Source organism: Cucurbita pepo, chromosome 10 (assembly GCF_057944985.1).
Source record: "Cucurbita pepo subsp. pepo isolate OVF chromosome 10, ASM5794498v1, whole genome shotgun sequence".
NCBI lineage: Eukaryota > Viridiplantae > Streptophyta > Magnoliopsida > Cucurbitales > Cucurbitaceae > Cucurbita > Cucurbita pepo.
This window is the reverse complement of record NC_141807.1, coordinates 11,679,207-11,688,368: the sequence shown is the minus strand read 5'-3', so window position 1 is coordinate 11,688,368 and position 9,162 is coordinate 11,679,207.

The window sequence follows — 9,162 nt, the reverse complement described above, 5'->3', positions numbered from 1 at the left end:
ATTCTATGAGGACGACGTTCTCTAGTCATACCAACCAGACCGTTCACCACACGCTTGTAGATGAAACGATGTCCACTATTCTCGTTATTCTTTTCAATTACGAACCTTCCTGCATTCTGCACTACTAGGATATTGACATCCTTAATTGGTACTAAAGCATCTAAAGGCAACCCTTCCACACGGCTCATTCTAACACCTTTGGTAAATAGTTTCAAGAGACATTGTTAGGCCGATTTTGTTCATGAATACTTAAGAATTTGATATTTATAGTTGTAGTTGAACGCTACTTAAATTGATGAAGTGAAATCTTACAATAGAGTCTAATAAAGCGTTTGTCCATTAGAATAGGTTGGAATTAAATTCTTTATAGTTCGAGATAATAGTTGTATTCTTTAAGTCATTGAGACTAGTGTTACTAGTACTTGTTAGTATATTTGAGTATAAATATTAAAATGATTAGTTATTAAATATTGTTTGAATTAAAGCGTTTATAATTCAAATGATCTTCATAACCTAATTCATAAAAAAATAAATAAAATAATTAGGAAGCATTTATGTGCTAGATCAAAATAAGATGCATAAAAAGAACTTGCCGTAATTACTTTATTCATGGACCTTTAATCTTAAAAGTAACTTAAAATATTGCAATATTGTGATTCAATAGCGAAATTAGGCACGAACTAAAAAAATAATATTTTTAAAAGATGGAAAAATTCATGAGCCAACCAAAATATGTATTCAAAGATGAAGAATTCACAACAACAATCACAAACAATATTAATTAGCATCTTGTCTTTTGGTTTGTCACATTTTCAAACATGAACAAACCTCAATTTCGAGTCGGTGAGTATTATGGATCATAATCAACAGTACTTTGCAAGTAGCTTTGAACATTCACAAAAGGTCGAAAGTTGAATTTCTTTAGAATGGTAACCAAATAACCGATGATTATTGTTGAATTTCCAAAAAATACACCACAAATTTAAGTTATAGATATAAATGGAACCATTGATATAAAACCCTGAGTATATAATTGCATCATCACTAACAAACCCACCTTGGAGTGATCATCTTCACCAGAGGCTACAAATAATCATGTTACATGTGTCTGGGATACCACGGAGACACCAATGCAAGCAATCGCTACCACTCGAAGTTTCTTTGATATTGTAGTTGGATCTTTGAGACTTATCCCTCAGATGTGAAAGAGTAGTTATATCCAACATTCTTAATTGTGTGCCTCTTACAGTACTCTCAACAAATGGATCGCTTGATCTATTCTACTCTACTTTACTTCCTCTTGATAACGGTGTGGTATTGACACAACTCATATTAATGATAATCATCACTTACATCCAAAACAAGAGTATAGCGGTCGACTATCGTCAAGAACCCATTCACCATTTCCATTCCTACCGACTGAAAAGTTTTATTACATTCATTTCTTTCTCCTTTCTAACTTCTTCATTCTCACATTAAACTTTTTTTTATTTAAAAAATAAATAAATAAACGTGAAAAGGGAGAAAGAAGGAAGAAGAAAAGAGAAAACCCTTCATTTTGATAACTTATCAAATACTCTTTGACCGATGTAAAGAAAGCTCGAGAATAATTTATTCTCACGTCCCTCTTAGACACTTGTTGGATATATATCCGTCCTTCACATGTCGTATCATAATCATATCATGTCGTAAAAACTTCATGATTATATCCTTCCCTAATTTATCATAGCCTTAACGTCCTTAGACATATCATAGTTGTGTCGTTACCTGAACGTACCTTAGTCTTAACGTTACAGGAACGTATCCTAACGCTATCGTTCTATCAATCTATCATAATCCTATCCCTTTCTACCCATAACCTAATCGTATTGTTTTATGAATCCATCGTGACCATATCGTTGTTATCGATCTGTCATACCCATAACACTTCGATACGTAACCAAACCATACCATTTCATGAACATGTCTTACTCCTATCGTTACATTACATTTAGTGCATCCTTCTCGCATCCTATCTCAAATATACCATTGAACACATGGTACCGTAAGTATTATCATACAATTCACATACCGAAAGTTCGATTTGTCTTTTGTATTAAAGTCAGCCTATATGAACATGACATCAATTTCAATCATTTCTCTAAATTTTATGATGCTCTAGTGTTAGATTTCATGGGAAAATTGCACGAGTAAGGTCTTGAAATGTCTATATATCAAAACTGTTTAACACTTTCCAAATCTTGATTTTTTGGCTGTATGAGTTTTTTTATTTATTTATTTATTTATTTATTTTTTACTTGTGTTCCTAATCTTATTTACGTGTGTTTGTTACATTCTTTTTTAATTAGGTTAGCAATTAGCCAATTTAATCAATTGATTTTTTTTTTTTTTTTTTTAATTATGTTAGTGGCTAATTTAATCTATTCTATTTATTTTATTTTATTTTATTTTTTTGCTATTGATGGACCTATCTTTCTAATTTATACTAAATCAAACTAAATAATGGGTTACGAGAGGATATGAAATATAACTTAAGGTTAAATCTCTTTCCATATGAGAATAACTCATTCTCATGTCCATCTTTGCTACCATGTACTAAATTAAGGATTTTAAATTAAGGATTTTATTTCTCTTGGGTCAAAACCATCCTTAAAGCACAAAATTGAAGTTGTAGTTAGTCAATTATAATATTTGACGTGCTAGTTTTCAAACTACTTTAAATACTGAACACTTGTTGGGCATGTACTGAACACTTGTTAATACAATGGATACATTACAAATTTATAATCCATCGCATCAGACACTTGACTTTGAATATATTTTGAGAGTGAAACATACATTAAACTTTTTTTTTAAGTATACAAATATATAAACTTATTTATATGAATTTATTTCTAATATAAAATTGATAAATTTTTTGAAATAATTCTTTTTAATTAATGTATCATTGTCACATTGGTATCCTAGTTTTTTAAGAATGACATATTAGTGTTAGTAACAGAAAAAGAAAACGATAAGATCAGAAGAAATGGGAGAAATCTCTCATCCAATTGAAGAATGACTAAATCAAATCTAATTCAAATAACTAGATAAAATCTAATCCAAATAACTCAATCAAATCTAATCCTAACAATCCCTCCCTTAAACTGAACACGAATAGTAATCAGTTTATATCTACGACCTCATACCAAACTTCCACCAGGTAACTTCATCAATTCCCATGTGCCATTTCTGTTTATTGCTCCAGATCCCTGGCTTGCCTCCATTTCTCACTCTTCAATACTTCTCTAAAGTTTACAAAGTTTGCAGGTTCAGTAGGGGTAAACATGGCAGAGCTTCATCATCTTCTTTACAAAAAAAAAAACTTCTCCTATTGCATAGTCTCTCATCCGGACTGGTGGTCTCTTATTCCTTGCCTTATTTGAGCTAGGAGAGCTTGCTTCAGCCAAAGAGCCAGATGAAATATTTTCCTCTGCAATATTTTCATCTGCCGCTTCTATATAATTATTTTCATCTGCCGCTTCTATATCCTTATTTTCATCTGCCGTTTCTATATCATAGAGTCTGTAAGCTTTTGACTCTTCACTAACTCCCAGCAAAACTTAACTCAAACTCTTATCATCTAGCTTAGTTCTCAGAGCTGCCTCCTCTTTTTATCTCTGAATCAACTCGAGCTCACAATATTGTTCTTCTTCCAGCATTTTATCTAGCTCTTCTCTCTCTTTTCGTGCTTGTTCTTCTTTTTGTCTTGTAGCAGTAAGAGCGGCTTCTTTCTCTTTCTCAAGCTGCACATCAACATCATCAAACAACTTCGTGCGACCATCCTCTATTCGCCTCTGTATTTCTAATTTAGTCTCTTTAGAGTTTAGCCTTTCTTCAACATTCTTCTGAATTAGTTCTTCCATCCTCCTAGTTGCATCTTCTTCTAACTTCTTCAACTCTGTTTCACGCCTTTTCTTCTCTTCTTCCTCTTTCTTAAGCTTCTCTATGGAATGATTCCGATCAGTGGATGCACGACTAGGACTGGAATTGGACGATTTGGGGAATGGAGATAACGAGGAAGACCTACTTTTGCGTTGGCGGCTGAGGAAACTTGAACGACTGCTTCTCCTGGAATTGGTAGTGGAATGATAGGGGGAAGAACTTGGGTCTCTTCTGCTTCTCTGACTATGGCGATAGGAATTGGAGCGGTGAGTGTACGACAGAGACCTTGAACCACTTTTCCCCATAAGTTTCAATTGAGTTTGAACGGCTGCTACAGGCTGAGATATAGCATGCAATACGAACATTCGATTCAAAGACATCTTTGTCTCCATGATTAAGCCTCTCTCAGGATGAAACACCTTGCATGTTCCATTTTGAAAAAAAAGGTAACGCCTTTGCTTGCAATTTACCAATACTCAACAAATTGTTCCTCAGGTCTGGCACATAGAACACTCCTGTGATTATCATTATCATTCCATTCACTTCCAGCAGTACATTACCGTTTCCAGTTACAACCATGCTTGAGTTGTTGCCCAGCTTCACTGAATCTCTGAAACTTCCATCAAAATCTGAAAAATATTCCTTCTTCCCACACTTATGATTGCTACATCCCGAGTCAAGGAACCACATATCTTCTCTATTGGCCTTATTCATATTCACGTAAGCCTCAGCGACATCTCTTCTTGACTCTCTGCATAGTTTGTCTCCTTCTCCTTGCTTTGACATTCCCATTGAAAATGTCCTAGCTTGTGACAGTTAGAGCACTCCACTATGGCCTTGTTGAAGGTTTGTCTGCCTCGTGTGGTATTGCTTTGACATTCCCATTGAAAATGTCCTAGCTTGTGACAGTTATAGCACTCCACTTTGGCCTTGTTGAAGGTTTGTCTGCCTCGTCCCCTTCCTCTGCCTCTAAAGCTTCCACGACCTTGTCTCCTTCCTCCAGCAGACTGCACAAGTGGACTCTCCATCGACATACTTTTATTATGACACACGTAGAAGACTTCTGCTTTTAGTTTTAACTAGTTTAGGGCATGACTCTGATACGAAAATGTTAGTCACAAAAAAAGAAAACTGGAAAGATCAGAAGAATCAGGAGAAATCTCTCATCCAATTGAAGAATGCTAAATCAAATCTAATTCAAATAACTAGATAAAATCTAATCCAAATAACTCGATCAAATCTAATCCTTACAGTTATCATATCTATTTGGTATAATATTTATGTCTCGTATCTATATCTCTTTTTTTTTTTGTGACTTTGAGATATTTTGCTTTTATAAATAGATATCTTCACAAAAATAAGTTTAATTTATGTTGAGATGGAGAATAAAAATTGACACTTAAGGACGTTGATACTTGGGACTTTGATTCCTCTTGGTGTGAAGCTTGCATCTTGCAATTACTTGGGTAGAGAATGTGTTTCACTTAAAATTCACTCAAGAGAAAATAATCAAATAACGAACCATATTTGAGAGAGGATAACTTTTTTTTTTTTTAATCTTCGAGAAATAAGAAAGAATAAAAATTAAAACATGGCAGGAATGACATCTTCTTGAATCTTTGTTTTGTTCTCCTAAATGTATATAAAAAAAATAAAAAAATAAAAATCTTATATATTTTTATATATAATTGAAGTACCTATTTAATAAAACTCTATCCAAACTTCTACTCATAAATTTAATTATTATTTGTATACAATTGTTATATTTTTAATTTTAATATTAGCGTGGATAGCTCAGGGAGAGCGTCATATTGAAGATTTAAAGGTAACGTTTGATCCACGTTCACTGCATTAGCGATTATTAGCGTGGATAGCTCAGGGAGAGCGTCATATTGAAGATTTAAAGGTAACGTTTGATCCACGTTCACTGCATTAGCGATTATTTCTTTTTGAATTTTTAATTTTAATATTAGCGTGGATAGCTCAGGGAGAGCGTCATATTGAAGATTTAATGGTAACGTTTGATCAACGTTCACTGCATTAGCGATTATTTCTTTTTGAATTTTTAATTTTAATATTAGCGTGGATAGCTCAGGGAGAGCGTCATATTGAAGATTTAAAGGTAACGTTTGATCCACGTTCACTGCATTAGCGATTATTTCTTTTTAAAATCTCAATCTCAATGAATTAGTAGAAGGAAGATTTAAAGGTAACGTTTGATCCACGTTCACTACATTAGCGATTATTTCTTTTTAAAATCTCAATCTCAATGAATTAGCAGAAGATCGATTATTTCTTTTTAAAATCTCAATGAATTAGCAGAAGATCTGTCACGTTTTTTATCCAACTGGCATAAGTTGACTAAGTTGCATATCTTTACTATTCAATCTAAAACATGTGATTATTTATTTTTTATGTTATCTAGGATGGCTTAGTTGGGAGAGCATCTAATTGAGTATTAGAAGGTCTTGTGTTCAATTTGCATCCATTGCACCTTATAGTTTTATGAATTTTTATTTTTAATGTTAGCGGGGATAGATCAGTTGGGAGAGTGTCAAACTAGTCGCATGTTTAATCTCCACGTTCACTGCACCTGTTTCCATTTGCAGTCGCATGTTTAATCTCCACGTTCACTGCACCTGTTTCCATTTGCATAAGCTGACTATTCAATAAAAAATAAACTAGTTATTATTTATTTTTAAAATTTCAATGAATAATGAATTAGCGGAAATACCTTTACACATGAATTTTGATTTTTAATGTTAGCGAGGATAGCTTAGTTCGGACTGAATATCTGAAGGTTACATGTTTAATCTACATTCACCACACTTGGTTTACGTTGCATAAAAAATAAACTAGTTATTATTTATTTTTAAAATTTCAACGAATAATGAATTAGCAGAAATACCTTTACACATGAATTTTGATTTTTAGTGTTAGCGGGGATAGCTTAGTTCGGACTTAATATCTGAAGGTTACATGGTTAATCCACGTTCACCGCACTTGGTTTACGTTGCATAAGTTCATTAAGTTGCATAACTTTATTCAATCTAAAATGAGTGATTATTTGTTTTTAAAATATAATGAATTTGCGGAAATACCTTTACTTATGATTTTTTTTTTCAAATATTTGCGAAGATAACATAGTTTTGAGAGTGTCAGACTGAAAATGGGAAGGTCACGTGTTCGATCCACGCTCACCGCACCTGAGTTAAGTCACATAACTTCACTCATGACTATTCAATTTAAAATTAGTGATTATTTCCTTTTAAAATATCAATGAATTAGCTAAATACTTTACTAATGAGTTTTCATTTTTAATGTTAGCCGGGATAGCTTCGTTGGGAGAGCGTCACTAAAGATCTCAAGGTCACGTGTTTGATCCACGTTCACTGCACCTCATTCAAGTTGACTAAGTTGCATAACCTCGCTATTCAATCTAAAATTAGTGATTATTTCTATTTAAAATCTCAATGGAGTAGTGAAAATATCTTAACCGATGAATTTTTATTTTTAATGTTAGTGGGGATAGCTCAGTTTGGAGGGCGTCACTGAAGATCTGAAAGTCAAGTGAGAGCATCACTAAAGATCTGAAAGTCACGTGGTTGATCCACGTTCACCGCACCTAATTCAAGTTGACTAACTTGCATAACCTAAATATTCAATCTAAAATTAGTAATTAGGTCACGTGTTTGATCCTGCACCTGATTCAAGTTGACTAAGTTGTATAACCTTGCTATTCAATCTAAAATTAGTGATTATTTCTTTTTAAAATCTCAATGAAGTAGTGAAAATATCTTAACCGATGAATTTTTATTTTTAATGTTAGTGGGGATAGCTCAGTTTGGAGGGCGTCACTGAAGATCTGAAAGTCACGTGAGAGCATCACTAAAGATCTAAAAGTCACGTGTTTGATCCACGTTCACCCGCACCTAATTCAAGTTGACTAACTTGCATAACCTAAATATTCAATCTAAAATTAGTGATTATTTCTTTTTAAAATTACTTGACTATTTAATCTAAATTTAGTGATTATTTCTTTTTAAAATTTCGGAATTTTCATTTTCAATGTTATAGGGGATAGCTTAGTTGGGAGAGCTTAATATTGAAGATTTGAAGGTCAGGTTGTTGTTCGACCTTCACCACACCTGATTCAAGTAATATAACTTACTATCTTATCTAAATTTAGAGATGATTTCTTTTTAAAATTTCAATGAGTTAGCGTAAATAATTTTACTGATGAATTTTCATTTTAACGTTAGCGTGGATAGCTCAATTGGGAGTGCGTTTGTAGATAGCGTGGATTCCTAATTCTTTATTTGACTATAAATGCTCTATAAGACATTTAGTAAAATGACTCATTTTATTGCATGGAACAATAAAATTAATCTTCCCTTAGAATTGTCAATACATTCTACTTTCAATGTTGCTAAGTTGAGTCCTTCTGATGTAGGTGATGATTTTTCTTATTCGAGGACGAATCCTAAAGAGGGGGATGATGATAAGAATCACAGTGTACATTCTACTTTCAATGTTGCTGAGTTGAGTCCTTTTGATGTAGGTGATGATTTTTCTGATTCGAGGAAAAATCCTTTTGAATAGGGGGATGATGATAAGAATCACGGTGTTCCAACCAGACCTATTACACAACCCAAGGCCAAGAAGATTCAACAAGCATTCATACTTCATCTACAAAATTGGATAGGCTAGGTTCAACCATCATTTCATGTGTGACAAGCTGATTCGTTTGAGTCAAGACCATTTGGAGTTCAAAAGTAAATATTTGCATGGTTGAAGTAGCGGATGAAGTTGCAAGCATCATTTCATGAGTGGTTAGAAAACTTTATTTCTTGTTTTAATTTCATAAAGTTTGTAATGCTCAAATTGACTTCGTCTTCTGTGGAGATCTAAAGGGATCGAGATTAAATCACGGCCACTAACTTCTTTTGTGGGGAGACTATAAATACCCACACATTATTATGTAAAAGCATATTTGTGATCAATGAAATTGATCTCTCAAGTTGAGATGATCCCTCGTGTAGAAATTCGAGCATATCTTTGTCATTTCTAAGTTTTATGCAATTCTTGTGGTAGATTGCATCTGAGTCATTCAATCAAGCCTCGATGAAGTTCGATTGTGGAGTGACTCGATTTAGAAAAAGGTTCCATAATCTAATTCTAGCTTTATCTCTTGGTTGATCCAAATTTTGTATAAGAAGGAGCGTCGATTGCATCGAT